The sequence below is a fragment of the Oryx dammah genome, unplaced genomic scaffold (assembly GCF_014754425.2).
Source record: "Oryx dammah isolate SB20612 unplaced genomic scaffold, SCBI_Odam_1.1 HiC_scaffold_19, whole genome shotgun sequence".
In the NCBI taxonomy this organism is placed as follows: Eukaryota; Metazoa; Chordata; class Mammalia; order Artiodactyla; family Bovidae; genus Oryx; species Oryx dammah.
In genome coordinates, this window is record NW_024070203.1 from 33,780,383 (window position 1) to 33,796,546 (window position 16,164).

A 16,164-nucleotide genomic window follows, 5' to 3' on the forward strand; every position below is an offset into this window, starting at 1 on the left:
GCCTGCAATGCAGGAGACCCAGGTTCCATCCCTGGGTTGGGAAGATCCCATGGAGAAGGAAATGGCAACCCACTCCAGTATCCTTGCCTGGAGAATCCCATGGACAGAGGAGCCTGATGGGCTACAGTCCACAGGGCTGCAAGAGTCAGACAAAACTTAGCGACTGAACCACCACCAGGTACATTAAAATAAGGTCATTAGGGTGGGCCTTAATCCAGTGTGACTGAGGTCCTTATAAAAAGGGGAAATGTTGTCAGAGACATGCACACTGGGAAAACTGTGTGAAGATTAGAGTTATGTTGCCACAAGCCAAGGAGAGTCTAGGGCTACCAGAGGCCTCAAGAGACAAGGAAAAACATTTCCCTTCAGCATAAAGTGCTTCCCCTAAAGAATCCATCCACCCAAAAATATACAGTGGAGAAAAGACAATCTCTTTAACAAGGGGTGCTGGAAAAACTGGTCAACCACCTGTAACAGAGTGAAACTAGAACACTTTCTAACACCATACACAAAAATAAACTCAGAATGGATTAAAGACCTAAATGTAAGACCAGAAACTATACAACTTTTAGATGGAAAGCATAGGCAGGACACATCTGTCATAAATCACAGCAAGATCCTCTATGACATACCTCCCAGAGTAATGGAAATAAAAACCAAAACAAACAAGTGAAATCTAATTAAACTTCAAAGCTTTTGCACAATGAAGGAAACTATAAGCAAGGTGAAAAGACAGCCTTCAGAATGGGAGAATATAGCAAACAAAGCAACTGACAAAGAATTTATCTCTGAAATATACAAGCTCATGCACCTCAATACCAGAAAAACAAACAGGTGAGGTAAGGTGAAGTCACTCAGTCGTGTCCAACTCTTTGCAACCCTGTGGACTGTAACCTACTAGGCTTCTCTGTCCGTGGGATTCTCCAGGCAAGAATACAGGAGTGGATTGCCATTTCCTTCTCCAAGGGATCTTCCCGACCCAGGGATCAAACCCAGGTCTCCTGCATTGGAGGCAGACGCTTTAACCTCTGAGCCACCAGGGAAGCCCAATCAAAAAGTGGGCCAAAGAACTAAAGAGACATTTCTCCAAAGAAGACATACAGATGGCTAATAAACACATGAAAAGATGCTCAACATCACTCATTATTAGAGAAATGCAAATCAAAACCGCAATGAGGTACCATCTCATGCCAGTCAGAATGGCTGCCATCAAAAACTCTACAAACAATAGAAGCTAGAGAGGGTGTGGAGAAAAGGGAACCCTTTTACACTGTTGGTGGGAATGCAAACTAGTACAGCCACTGTGGAGAACAGTGTGGATATTCCTTAAAAAACTGGAAATAGAACTGCCATATGACCCAGCAATCCCACTGCTGGGCATATACACCAAGGAAACCAGAATTGAAAGAGACACATGTACCCCAGTGTTCATTGCAACACTGTTTACAATAGCTAGGACATGGAAGCAACCTAGATGTCCATCAGCAGACAAATGGATAAGGAAATTGTGGTACTTATACACAATGGAATATTACTCAGCTATAAAAAAGAATGCATTTGAGTCAGTTCTAATGAGGTGGATGAAAGTGGAGCCTATTATATAGAGTGAAGTAAGTTAGAAAGAGAAACACTAATACAGTATATTAACGCATATATATATGGAATTTAGATGGAGAAGGAAATGGCAACCCACTCCAGTAGTCTTGCCTGGAGAATCCCATGGACAGAGGAGCCTGGCTGACTACAGTCCATTGGGTCGCAAAGTGTCGGACACAACTGAAGCAACTTAGCGCATACGCATGGAATTTAGAAAGATGGTAATGATGATTCTTTATGCAACGATCCTATATGAAAGGTAGCAAAAGAGACATAGGTATAAAGAACAGACTTTTGGACTCTGTGGGAGAAGGCTAGGGTGGGATAATTTGAGAGACTAGCATTGAAACATGTATATTACCATGTGTAAAATAGATAACCAGTGCAAGTTCGATGCATGAAGCAGGGCACTCAAAGCTGGTGCTCTGGGACAACCCAGAGGGATGGGGTGGGGAGGGAGAAGGGAGGGGCATTCAGGATGGGGGGACACATATGCACCCATGGCTGATTCATGTCGAAGTATGGCAAAAAAACCCCACCACAATATTATAAAGTAATTATCCTCTGTTAAACAAACAAACAAAAAGAATCTGCCTACCAATGCAGAAGACATGACTTTGATCTCTGGTTTGGGAACATACCCTGGAGAAGGAAATGGCAATCCACTCCAGTATTCTTGCCTAGGAATTCCCAGGAACAGAGGAGCCTGGTGGGCTAAGGTCCATGGGTTCTCAAAGAATCAGACAAGACTGAAGCGACTTACACACACTGTGATGCTTATATAAGAATAAACACACATCAGGCCAAGCCAAGTCTACAGAGATGCGGGGGCAAATGTAGACATTCTTTCCATGTCTAGTAAAGTTGTTTAATTTGCAGTCTGTTTATCCATAAATCCAAAGGGACCTTTCAACATAAATAACTTTTAAAAATCTTTCTGCAGTAAAAATCTCTCTCTCTCTCTCTCTTTTTTTTTTTTTTTGCTCAGAAAATCTCTTTGTTGTTCACAGTAGTGAGGGCAAACACTTTGCTCTTACTCACAGAAACTAGGAGCAATCCAGAAAAGATGATGGGCTTGTTTCAGACTTCTAGTTCCAGGAAAACTCAACTTCACTTGAAAATGAATACATTTTCAGAGAGTCTGAGAATGTGCTTTTTTTATTGTAGAAAATGTGTAGAGATTCTTAGGACATATATATTTCATTGCTTTTCCTGATTTTCTCTTTATCAAACGTGTTGTCTAGACAGAGACCTTACCAAAAGTTTCTACCAAATTGTAATGAGTTTTTTCCATCAATATGCAATGGATAACTGAGAGGGGTTTCATGAGAGCATATTGTCCATGGGATTAAGAGCTGTATCTACTAGTAAAACTCCCTTTGTTTGATATGTTAAAAAGCTGCCTACCAACTCCTTCTAAGAGAAGGCTCTATGCCCTGACAGTCCAGTCGTTAGGACTTCCCCTTCCAATTGAGGGGGGCAGGTGCAGGTTTGATCTCTGGTAAGGGTGCTAAGATCCCACATGGCTGGAGGAGGCCTGAAAATCAGAAGGTAAAACAGAAGCAATATTGTAACAAATTCAGTAGCTCCATCACACACAAGGAAGTGAATTCTGGAAGAGTTTGAAAATGGATTCTTCCTCATTCAGGCTCTGGACCAGAGTGCAGACCAGCTAGCACTCTGACTGTGGATTCATGAGAACATGAGCAGAGGGCACAGCTATCTGCATGGACTCCTGACCCACAAAAATCTGGAGATAATAAACAAACATTGTTTTTATTAAATAAAATAGACTTTTGAAAAGAGAGTGAATAACAATGTACACAGCAATATCAAACAGGCTTGTGACTCAAACACAGAATCAAGTGAACTTCAGCCATGACCCCCTGTTTCCTTGTTTGTTATGCTTTTATCAAGTCTGGTGGCTTAGACAGTAAAGAATCTGCCTGCAATGCAGGAAATCTGGGTTTGATCCCCAGACCAGGAAAATCCCCTGGAGGAGAACATGGCAACCCATTCCATGGACAGAGAAGGAGCCTGGCAGGCTACAGTCCATATGGTCGCAAAGAGTCAGACATGAGTCAGTGACTAACACTTTCACTTTTTCACTTTTTTCATCAGGTCACTGACTGTGAAAATAAATCCATACAGATGCTTTGCTTTTTATATATAACCACAGGTGACAAACCAACAAACAGTTGGCAACAGAAATACTGCCAATTGTTTTTGAATATTAACAGTTAAAAATATCCAAGCATTGAGAGGACCTGAAGTGTCTCAGATTTCCAAATAAAATCTTCAGCTTTCTCAAGATGACTGGCATCAGAGTGGAAATTAGCCAACCTTTCCTTTCAAATGTAACCTTTGAAAACATTGACAACCTGAGCCTGAGTATACCCGGGTACTGACGCTGCTGCTCTCTGCTCCCTCCATCCATGTCAGATGTCAGGGTTTGGTTTGCAAGCGTCATCAGCTGGGTAGGCAAAGAACTGACATCTGACTCCCAAGGCTGCCCTTCCTTTGCTGTGACAGGGAAGAATTGACCCCAGACTTTTGGCTCTGCTCCGCCGCAGAATTCTGGGGCAAATATTTATTTAACTACTTATCTGAAATAGTGTCTCCCTAAAATTCATATCCACCCCAAACCCCAGATATGATCTAATTTGGAAATAGGGTCTTTGCATATGTTAAGATCCAGCTGAGAAGGGGTGGTGGTGCTTTAGAGTGGACCTGCTGGTGTGCTGATGTCCTTACAAGGGGAGCAAGAAGGCAGAAAAGACACAGAGGGAGAGGGCCATGTGACCAAGGCAGAGATTGGAGTCTTCATAGGAAGGAATACCTAAAATGGCCAGCCACCTCCACAAACTAAGAGACAAGGAAGGAGCCTCCCAGAATTTCAGAGGGAGCCTGGTCCTGCCAACATCCCAACTTCACACTTCTAGTCTCCCAACCGAGTCCAAATTTCCTGTTGTTTCCTGCTCCCCATTTTGTGGTACTTTGTCTGGCAGTCCCAGAATCAAATCAGGGAGCATCTAAGGAAGATAGTGCTTTTGAAGGTTGATTTCTACATAGTTGAAACCAATGAGTGATGGGTTTTCTTCTTGCTCTCAGGTCATTGTACAAGAGTGAGAAAGAAGCAAGTATTTCCTCTGAGGCGGGGGCTCCAGCAACAGCTAGTCCATGCAGACCCTTCCTCATTCTCAGGAATGAACACTTTTCCATGGTAAAGGGCAGCCATGGAATACAATCAGGGCCTCAAGGCTCTTCTCCCCAGGACCAGTGGTGTCCTCCCGGATGGGACCTGTGAGACTCTGGATCTGGGTCACCCTCGTTGATTAAAGTTTCAGAGAACAGAGGCTGCTCAGGACTTACCTGGTGGTCCAGTGGTTAAGAATTCACCCTCCAATTCAGGGGAAGGTCCCTAGTTAGGGAACTAAGATCCCACACACTGTGGAGCAACTAAGCTCGCGTGCCACAATTAGAGAAAAGCCCACATGAAAACAAAGACCCAGTGCAGCCAAAAAAAAAAAAAAAAGGATAGAGGCAGCTCTCTGCATAAAACTTTGACACTGGGCCCCAGAGCATAAGCTTGTACAGGTTGTCTAGCCTTCTGAAATCTTAAATCTTTCACCTAAGAAATGAGACCAGTGGTATTGCCTACATAGTTGGCCTACATGGAGTTAAACAAGCTAATGCATAGAAACTGCTTAGACAGTGGCTGGCACCCAAAAGCACTTAATAATGCAGCTATTGTCATCGTCTAAGACAGCTGCAAATACCCTGGCAATCCTCACCATGGTGATTACAATGATGACCTAGACCTAGGCATACTTGCTCAGTCTCTTCAGTTGCGTTCAACTCTTTGTGACCCTATGAACTGTAGCCCGCCAGGCTCCTCTGTTCATGGAATTCACCATGCAAGCATACTGGAGTGGGTTGCCATTTCCTTCTCCAGGGGATCTTCCTGACACAGGGATTGAACCAGCACCTCCTAGATTGGCAGGCGGATTCTTTACCACTGAGCCACCAGGGAAACTCTATATGTCAATTACATCTGCATAAAGTTGAGGGGAAAATGTTAATATTTTGTTGGAAAGAAACCTGATAAAATTTGGAATTTTCTAAAAGTCCCACGGTTTGATTGTATAGTCTTGTTTCCATTTAAATTCTAATTGAAGAGTGCTATTTATAAGTTAAATATTTTGAGATCTATTATGTACTGTATTAGTTTGCTGCTGCTACTAAGTCGCTTCAGTCATGTCCGACTCTGTGCAACCCCATAGACAGCCTCCTATCAGGTTCTCCCGTCCCTGGGATTCTCCAAGCAAGAACACTGGAGTGGGTTGCCATTTCCTTCTCCAGTGTATGAAAGTGAACAGTGAAAGTGAAGTCACTCAGTCATGTCTGACTCTTATCGACCTCACGGACTGCAGCTACCAGGCTCCTCCCTCCATCCATGGGATTTTCCAGGCAAGAGTACTGGAGGGGGGTGCCATTGCCTTCTCCGTATTAGTTTGCTAGGGCGGCCATAACAAAGTGCCATAGACTGAGTGGCTTAAACAACAGAAATGTGTTTTCTCACAGTTTTGCAGGCTAGTTGTCTGAGATCAAGGCATCACCAGGGTCAGCTGTCCCCTTGGCTGCACATGGCTGTCTTTTCCCTGTGTTCTTGCAGGGTCTGTCTTCTGTGTGTCTGTCTGAATCCTCATCTCCTCTCTTTATAAAGACACCAGCTGCATTGGGTTAAGAGTCACCCTAATGACTTTATTTTAACTCAAGCACCTCTTCGAAGGCCTTATCTCCAAATACAGTCATTTTCTGAAGTTCTGGGGGCTAGGACTTTACCACATGAACTTTTGTGTGGGTGGGGGCACAGTTTAGCCCATAATATGTGCTTTAATAAGGCTTCCCTTGTGGCTATATGGTAAAGAACCCGCTTATAGTGCAGGACACCTGGGTTCGATTCCTGGGTTGGGAAGAGCCCCTGGAGAAGAGAATGGAAACCCACTCCAGTATTCTTGCCTGGAAATTCCATGGACAGAGGAGCTTGGCAGTTACAGTCCACAGCATCACAAAGAGTTGGACACAACTGAGTGACTAACACTTTCATCTGCTTTACTATTTTACTCTCGATTTTCAAATGAACATTTATCACAGTGTAGACTAGATACACAGGAGTGTAGGAGAAAAGCTTTAGGAGGAAAAGTAACTCTCAGGAAATGATTTTTTTTTTTTTAAGAAACCACTCAGAAGTACCCAGCAGGACCACTCCCTGTTCTCCCAATCAAGGGCATTTCCAGCTGCACCATTTTCAGCCCAGCTCTGAGTGACAAAAATACCTGTTTTGAGGACTAATGCCTCCAGGAAAAAGCTGATGCTTCTCCCTGCTGGCTTCCAACTCCCCCTACTCCCCTCCAAGTTGGTCACAGGAAATCTGAGAGGAATAAAGATGGGGGCAAGGATTAGGTTTACTCCAGAATAAAATATTTGTGACTATTGCTCACACCTTCTTGTTTGCAGTGAAAATTCAATTCAGTTCAGTCACTCAGTCATGTCCAACTCTTTGTGACGCCATGGACTGCTGCATGCCAGACCTCCCTGTCCATCACCAACTCCCAGAGTTTACTCAGACTCATGTTCATTGAGTCGGTGACCCCATCCAATCATCTCATCCTCTGTCGTCCCCTTCTCCTCCCGCCTTCAATCTTTCTCAGCATCAGGGTCTTTTCAAATGATTCCATTCTTCTCATCAGGTGGCCAAAGTATTGGTGTTTCAGCTTCAACATCAGTCCTTCCAATGAATATTCAGGACTGATTTCCTTTAGGATGGACTGGTTGGATCTCCTTGCTGTCCAAGGGACTCTCAACAGTCTTCTCCAACATCACAGTTCAAAAGCATCAATTCTTCGGTGCTCAGCCTTCTTCACAGTCCAACTCTCACATCCATACATGACCACTGGAAAAACCATAGCCTTGACCAGATGGACCTTTGTTGGCAAAGTAATGTCTCTGCTTTTGAATATGCTATCTAGGTTGGTCATAACTTTCCTTCCAAGGAGTAAGCATCTTTTAATTTCATGGCTGCAATCACCATCTGCAGTGATTTTGGAACCCCCCAAAATAAAGTCTGACACTGTTTCCACTGTTTCCCCATCTATTTCCCATGAAGTGATGGGACCAGATGCCATGATCTTACTTTTCTGAATATTGAGCTTTAAGCCAACTTTTTCACTCTCCTCTTTCACTTTCATCAGTGAAAATTAAGGGCCTTCAAAGGTACTGTGTGTGTGTGTTTAGTCACTCAATTGCATCTGACTCTTGGCAACCCCATCGTAAGTTCAAGTCATTTTAGTTATTTTCAGACCATTCACGGAGTTTTAGGATTTCTTTCCCATGAAGCCATTGCATTGCTCATTCATCACTGGATTTCCCATGCACACTTTTGTTGCAGTGGAGGAACAGCCAAGAATGAGGGTCCAGTCCTGGATCCCAGGGTCTCCCTCAGGCCCAGGCCCCTGCTCACGACATCTCCCCCAAGGTGTGGGCCCACTGCCCTGCATACCACCCTGCCGATGGAAGCCCGGGGGTGGGGGTGGCAGCCACCTCCAGGCCCTGTCAGCACCTCACAGCCTGTGGGTAGCAGGGGCATGCCAGCCTCGGGAGCTCTTTGCTCAACAGTGAGAGTGGGAGGATTTGAAGTTTGTGCATCATACTGGAGGCACAGTTGGAGTGTGTGAGTATGTGTGTGTGCCTGTGTGTACAGAGATAAACAGATATGCACATCAGGTCATGAAGTAAATGCTTCCCGGCATTTAAGTGAGTTACTGCTTCTCTTTCACTGAGAACAGTGGAAATACAACTTCTTCCTCCCACCCCCCAACCTCACCTTCTATGTTTGCCTGAAAGACCTGTTATCAGTCTTAAAGGAAAGTCATGTACATTAAACTCAAAACATTTTGAGTTTTAGAGAGTGGACTGTGAGCCCTCCTGGCCTCCTTATCCTGTAAAAGCTTTAATAACCTGCTCTCATTTCTAGTCCTGTAGCCTAGTGCCCCACCTGCCACTGACTCAGAACAAGTAAATGCCACCACTCTGAGGACATATAATTATGGGCTCTTTGCTGTGTTGTTCAGTCTTTTAAACATTATATAATTTGTCTTGGGAAATATATTCACCATTGTACCCCAAAGTACATATCTCATTGTGTTTCTGACTTCTGAATCCAAATTCAAACAATCTAACTTGATAATATATTAACAAAGTGGACACTTTCATCTTTTTTTTTTTTAAGTGCAAAAAGAAGCCAGGACTGAGAACTGTTTAATAACATGTTCAAGGTCATCAAGCCAGTTAATGCAGGTGATTCCAAATTCAGATTGCTCTGGCTTACAAACCCACCGTCTTCACCTTTCCTACAATGTAGTCAGTGATGACATATGTATAATTTGATACAATAATATTTAGAAATCTGAGATAATATACAATGAAACTTACTTTCTGCAAATGACTGTGAAAGGGAAACATCTCTACATGAAACTTAGTCTCTGTGTTCTTATAAGATGCCTGCAATCATGATTTCCACTACTAATAAAAGTACTGCTGTTTTATCTCCTGACACTGAGAGGTCTTTCATATATTCATTGTCTGCTGCTTCTGGTCCAGTGGTGGTTGGAGGGGAGGGGGTCTAAGATGAGTTTCTTAGAAGCTTTAGTATCTGTGTATTCTGTTCCTTAGGAGGTCTTCCCAGGAAGCTCAGTGGTAGACTCTGCCTGCAATGCAAGAGATGTGGGTTTGATCCCTGAGTAAGGAAAATCCCCTGAAGGAGGAAATGGCAACTCATTCCAGTATTTTTGCCTGGAGAATCCCATGGACAGAGGAGCCTGATGGGCTACATTCCATGGGATCGCAAAGAGTTGGACATGACTTAGCAACTAAGCAGCAACAAATTCTTTAGAAAGGATGCCGCGTGGTTGGGTGTACAAGGTTTGGAAGCCAGGCTAAGTCTGCTTCCAGGATGTTCCTTCTCATCACTTCTCCATCTGCACTGTGGACAGGTGACCAGGGAGGTACCGATGGGGGGAGGCACTTATGTCTGAATGCTTCTGTCCGTGTGTCCCCATGTGTCATATAGCTGCTACGTGACAGAATGGGAGGAAGCAACCGTTTTGTTACGCTCAGAGACTCTGTGGGTGAGGAATTAGGAAATAGCAAGATGGCTTGCTGTCGTTCACAATGTCTGGGTTCTCTGTGGGCAGTGACTTCACAGCTGGGGGCTGGAGTTGTGGTCTGGCAGGGGTGTCGTGGGGTTTTGGGGGCCTCAGCTGGACTCTTACAGGTCCCTGTGGTTCTCACTCCCTGGCTTCTCCACCTGGCAGCTGGTTCCAAGACCAAGCATCTCAAGAGAGAAAGGTAGAATTACACGATTCATTATTTAATCTCAGCAATCACATGGCTTCCTTTCTGCCACATTCTGGGGATTGAGATAGCAACCCCAGTTTATCCAAGTTCAAGGGAGGAACATATGATGGGAGGAACACCAAGATCACCCATGTTGTATGAAGGTCACTTGGAAAGAAAGATACTATTTGCCATTTTGAAAAATACCATCTGCCATAATGAGTCAAATCTTAAAAATATACTTTTATAATGTTATCAGCTATGTGGTTTCCCAATGGTACAAATATGAAAAGAATCAATGATCTGGGACTATCTGCAGTTAAACCTTATTCATCCCATGGTCTCTCCTTAGAGACCATCAGAAGTTGATCGTATTAATATATCCACTGTCTGTGGCTGGATCTTTGTTCCTTCTGTGGTCCTAGGATGTGGAAGTTCTAATACTTTATCCATGGATTGCCAATTAGGATCTGCTCTATGGGCACGTTTACGAAGACACTACAAAGCCTGCTCAAGTGCACGTGGCAGGAAAATCCAGTTCAACTTGCAGCTGAATCTCAAAACATGAACATCTAGTGGTGCTTGAAAACCTTAGCCAAATCAATCCATAATAAAGACAATGTTGGCTCAATTTTCTTTATTCCCTGACAAAATATTTGAGATTTGCGTGTGCACTGTGGGGTAATTAAGTCCTCAATTACATTTGAACTAATATTTGAGTGACATAATCAAGAAAATCTCCATAAGCCAAATAAACTTTGCCTGAATATTGATCTAAATGGAAATACACTGCAGTCCTTAAACAACGAGTCCTTCAAAATGAATGCTTATATACAGAGGAGCAATTTCAAAATATAACTTAAAGGAACACTGAGATCTATTTTTAAATCTGAAAATAAAGTTGAGAAGAGATATAGGGAAAAAAAGAAAGAGGAAGGAAGGGAGAAAGAAAAAGAAAAACTGGCAAAGGACCTTGAGAAGGTCATCTTATCACTGTGCATCTATGCAGAACTCAAAAATGAAAGCAGGCTATGGAAAAAAATATTTTAGCTTACAAAAAAAAAAAGCCAGCACTAAAAAAAAAATTCTATTCGGTGTTTATTGATGCACTATTCCTCCAGTTATCTCAGAAAACAAACACTCTTAATTTTCACTCAAATGGAAACTCGCTCCAACTGGCATATGTCGTGGCTTTGTGTGGTGCTACAGGACAAATGGCAGAAACCTCTTCACTGTAGACAGATGGAAACACATCATTCTATGAATTTTCCTTTCACCATCCCTGTGTCACAATCTCTTCTCCATGGCAATCAAATGCCTGGATCTACCCTCCTTGAAATGATGTCTAATTTAGACCTGATAGCTGCAGGATTTATGGAGGTATAAATAGCCACCAAATGACAGAGTCTCATCTTTATGGAAGATATAAAGAGTGGTAAGACATGGAAGGTATGGCAGGCATAGGAAAGCATTAATTTCGTTGGCAGTAGCAACAGTACACCATGTTCTGTATTAGCAGTGCCACTTTCAGTGCTATTCCAATATCTGCAAATATTAATTTTTTCCCTAACAAATTCACCTTGTGTTATTTATAAAATAATGTTGGTGTTAGAACTCTTCTAAAGCATTCATTATTTTGTGGTCTGTGTGTTAAATTCTACTTGCTAATTTTGAGAGTACCCTATTCTCCTTTATTCATCCAAAATTTGTAAATTTGAATGTGAATTGCTATTAATACTTAGGAATATAAATATTTGGAGTGTGGGTTTTCTTCTCAGCGTTACATAAATCTGGGGCCCAGCTCTCCGAACAGAAGGAGAGATGTGACGTAGGTTGTCAGAGCGCCGTGTCCCTGGATCCTGTGGTCCTCACGCTACCTATTGCTGCCTTCTGTGCCCCCCCACACACCTCAGCTCACCCTCCTCCCACCTGCAAACACCTTCTACAGGTACTTTCCTTTCAAAGCTGTGGTCCCCATGTTACTCTTCCCACCAGTTTCTTCCTCTTTCTTCCCGTAGGGCCACTGAGGAAAGGACAAAAGTTTGACTAGATGGACACACTGGTGGATAGCTGCTGTATTTCCCTTTCCAGAGTTCCTTTTGCGTGGATCCCTCCTTCCAGTGGAAATCCACTTTATGAGGTTCAAAGCAAACCTGTCCTCCCTGACTCCTCCATGCTGGTACACCCCTGGGCTGGTGGGGGAGGACACATAAACAAGTTTTGGCCAATGGAGTACTGCACCCCTGACCCCACAATAACAGGGATTGACTAGGAGATGGAATCCCTTCCTTGGATGCATGGGAAAATAGACGGCCCTTCTGTGCCTTGGGTATCATGAGCTGTAAGGACCATGTGAGCCTGGGGCCGCCAGTACCACCCTTAGAGAGAGACTGCCTGAACATGAAGGCAACACAGACCAAACAGATGAGGAGTGAAACAAACCCTGAAGTCATCATTCGAGCCTTGAGTCCAATTGTGTCTCTCACCTGAGACATGCTGCATCCCTGAGTTAGGAGGCAAACAAAGTGCCTAAAATTTACTACATGTTGAATTTTCCCTCCAGTCAAGTAAATTAACAATTTCCTTAAAAAATAAATTTCTAATCACGTTCTGCATATTCTAGCATTTTTACAACCAAATACAAGCAAGGAAAGGACCTTGTTTTAAATGAAAAACTATTGCTTCCTTAGACTTTTTCCAATTCTATTTGGTCCCTCTTTTTATTAGCAAGCTGAAGGATATACCAAAAAAGGGATCTTATAATACACTTGAATTTCAATCTCTAATGAAAAACTGAGTTAACAATTAAATAGTAATAAGAAATGTGTTCTTCTAAGTGAGACTACGACTTGCTAGTATGTTCTCCTTAATTACCAAGGAGTCCCTTTTTCATTTTCCTTCCCTAAGTTTTTATTTATAAAAAAAATCTTTCTTTTGTCAAGATGCTGATTTTACATTACTCTTTGTGTGTTCAAACACCATGAGGTTTAGAGACCATTCATGACAGTGATGTGGTTGTATTTCATTGGAAGCAGGACAGAAGCTGCATGTGTTTCCAGGAGTATTTGATTTTTTCATGTTTTTATTGGTGGAACAGCTTGAGTTTGAATTGCACATACTTTTCATAGTGAAATAGTGGCTTTTCATAGGGAAGGCAGTATACATCGATTCTGGAATCATGGTTGTATTACTGTGGAAACAACTGCATTTTCCTAAGTGACTGATAAAGTAAAAGTGAAAGTAAAAGTTGCTCAGTCGTGTCCGACTCTGCAACCCCATGAACTATACAGTCCATGGGATTCTCCAGCCGGAATACTGGGGTCGGCAGCCTTTCCCTTCTCCAGGGGATCTTCCCAACCCAGGGATCAAACCCAGTTCTCCCACATTGCAGGCAGATTCTTTACCAGCTGAGCCACAAGGGAAGCCCAAGAATACTGGAGTGGGTAGCCTATCCCTTCTCCAGAATATCTTCCCGACCCTAAATCAAACCAGGGTCTCCTGCTTGCAGGTAGAGTCTTTACCAACTAAGCTATCAGGGAAGCCCTAAGTGGGTTTCACAATTTAAGATCACACACCATTCAGATTCCCACCTGTTATGTTCTTTTCCATTAACCGTCCACAACATTGTTGTGGATGGAAAATTAAAGCAACAGTTTATGTTTTGGAGACTCAGTGAACATCGTTCTTGCTGAAGAGCAGAGACTTGTTAAAGAGCAGATGACTGAGCACAGTAATGGAAAGGCTGGGACTTTAGCAGGCACAGTTTTTATTTTCTTGCAAGGCACACAATTATATATACAATGCATAATCATCACAAAGTACAAGATATAAATCATATACATTAAAGAATATACAAATATGCCTGTCTCAGAGAAGAAAACTGCCTTAGGGCAAGCAGATTCATGGCCTTTGGGGATAAGATTTTCCTATTTATGCTGAATCTTCCAAACAGCTCTTGCTTGAAAAACAAACTCCACTGAATGGACACACAACCCTGTCATAGTTTTCTCCTTAAAAAGCTCTAATTTAAAGCCAGCTGATGTAGTCCTTTTATTCCAGTTATTTATCTTATGTCCCAATACTAGAGGAAGCATCTATAAATTGCCTGGATAACAGTTATGCAGATTTAAGGACTTCATTTCTCAGCAATGCATCATCAAATGAAACCATTTTCTTAAGACGTTTGTGAGTTTTCCTTGATTTTTGAAAACTATCTTTCCAAACTATGGTTCCTTTTTAATAATAAGCCTAGAGCTTTGACTCAAATTTTGCGTAGGGGATGCATCCAGATTCATAAGAGTAATCCAAGACACTAATGGTGGTTCTTACTCTCCTTCAGGTCAGAATTGCAGGAGTTTTTTTTATCCTCGTGGCTGTAAGGTGTTTCCTTTTTATGCATTTTTCCTGACCCTTCACTAGGTCCTGTCTCCAAGAAGATTTTACCAGGGAGGAAAGAATTCATGGAGGACATTGAATTCAAGGTTAGAAACACGCATTTCTGGTCCTAAGGAGACACAGCAGACACTGCACTCCTTGCTGTGATGTGAGACAGGAACATCAAGAGATGGGACCCAGACACACACAGAGTCACACATGGTACATGCACACACACACACATATACACTCAACTTGCACACACACACATACACACTTTTGACAAAGAAATACATCTGTGTAAGTGGTACTTTTCCTAACAAATGTGATTCAGTTGATCATTCTTTAAAGTCCTGCCCTAAAATGACACAGCCATCCTCTGCTCTTCCAGTCTGGGAACAAAAGTGCTTATGACAAAGGAGATGCTTAGAACACCATGACCTCATGAGCACTGAGGGCTGTATCTCTCTCTCCTGGGGTGCAAACTTACACATGAAGAGCTACATAATGCTCAGAGCTACACAATGTTCAGTCTAACATTTAGACTCCAGTCATGGCAAGATGCTGTGAGGACACATGGAATGTAAATTTAAGGAGGTTTTCCTATTTTCCACATCAGCAGGATTTCTTCCTGGAACTACTCTCCATGTAAATATCCCTCCCACAGGATGGTAAGAACTTTCAGCCATGGGGTGAAAGTCAACCAATATTCAAGCCATTCCTATGTGCTTTCACTTATAAGAATACAAGGACACCTAAGAAAATCAATGAAATGTAAGAAATGCTCAAAAGAACACTTCATTTTCATCAGGGAAAACCTTGCCCTGCTGTCTTCACCCATCCATGTTAGGGTGCTGTGAAAATTTGGAACACAAGCATCATCACAGTAACCCTAGAGGAGGAAATGGCAACCCACTCCAGTATTCCTGCCTAGGAAATCCCACGGACAGAGGAGCCTGGCAGGCTACAGTCCATAGAGTGGCAAAAAGTCAGACTTGACTGAGCGACTCAGCACGCACGTCACGATGCAATTCTAGAGCCACGTAAAAACCTCCCATGCAAGGTACATTTCCAAAAGTAGAGTGTACACACAGTAGGAAGTCCACAGTGAACATGTCTTGTAGATGTAGTGATGTCTGCAGTTACGTTTCACATTGCTATAAATTCCAGAGGGTGTTGCCCTAACATACAGGCTTAAAGAAGAGATGGGTGTTATTTCTAAATTAGCCCTTTCTTCTGCCCTGGCAAACTGCAGAAAAAGCCATTACCTCGAAACCATAAGTTTCAGGGGAAAGAAGGAAGAAGTTATAAATTATCTCGAAGTTCTAGCAAAATTACTCTAAATGTGCCCCCTGCCAGCGTTATCCTCAGCAGGTGTGCTCCTCACCGAATACTGCGCCAGCTATGTTCCAGCACCGAGAGTGACATAATGTCCTCATTCCCCCACAATTAGGATCAATTTCACTTCCGGCTAAAAGCCACAAAATAGTATCTCAAGATTCACATGAGCAAGATGCCCTCCTTTCATGAACAGAGAGAATCTGGTAATAGTGATATGTTCATTAAAAGATACAGCTTATAAACTAGATTCTGCCAAGGCAACCACCTGGGAGTGAGTTAAATAGTTCCTGATTCATTAACATATGAGTTCTGAGTCCTGTTAAAGGGCTGACAGTGCTGAGGGACTCAGAGGATGTGACACATGACTGATCCCAGACAAAAGCTTATGCATCAGCGAAACATCTTTGCATCAGCCCTAAATGACTCAGGATTTTATCAGCATGTCCTAGGGAAGCC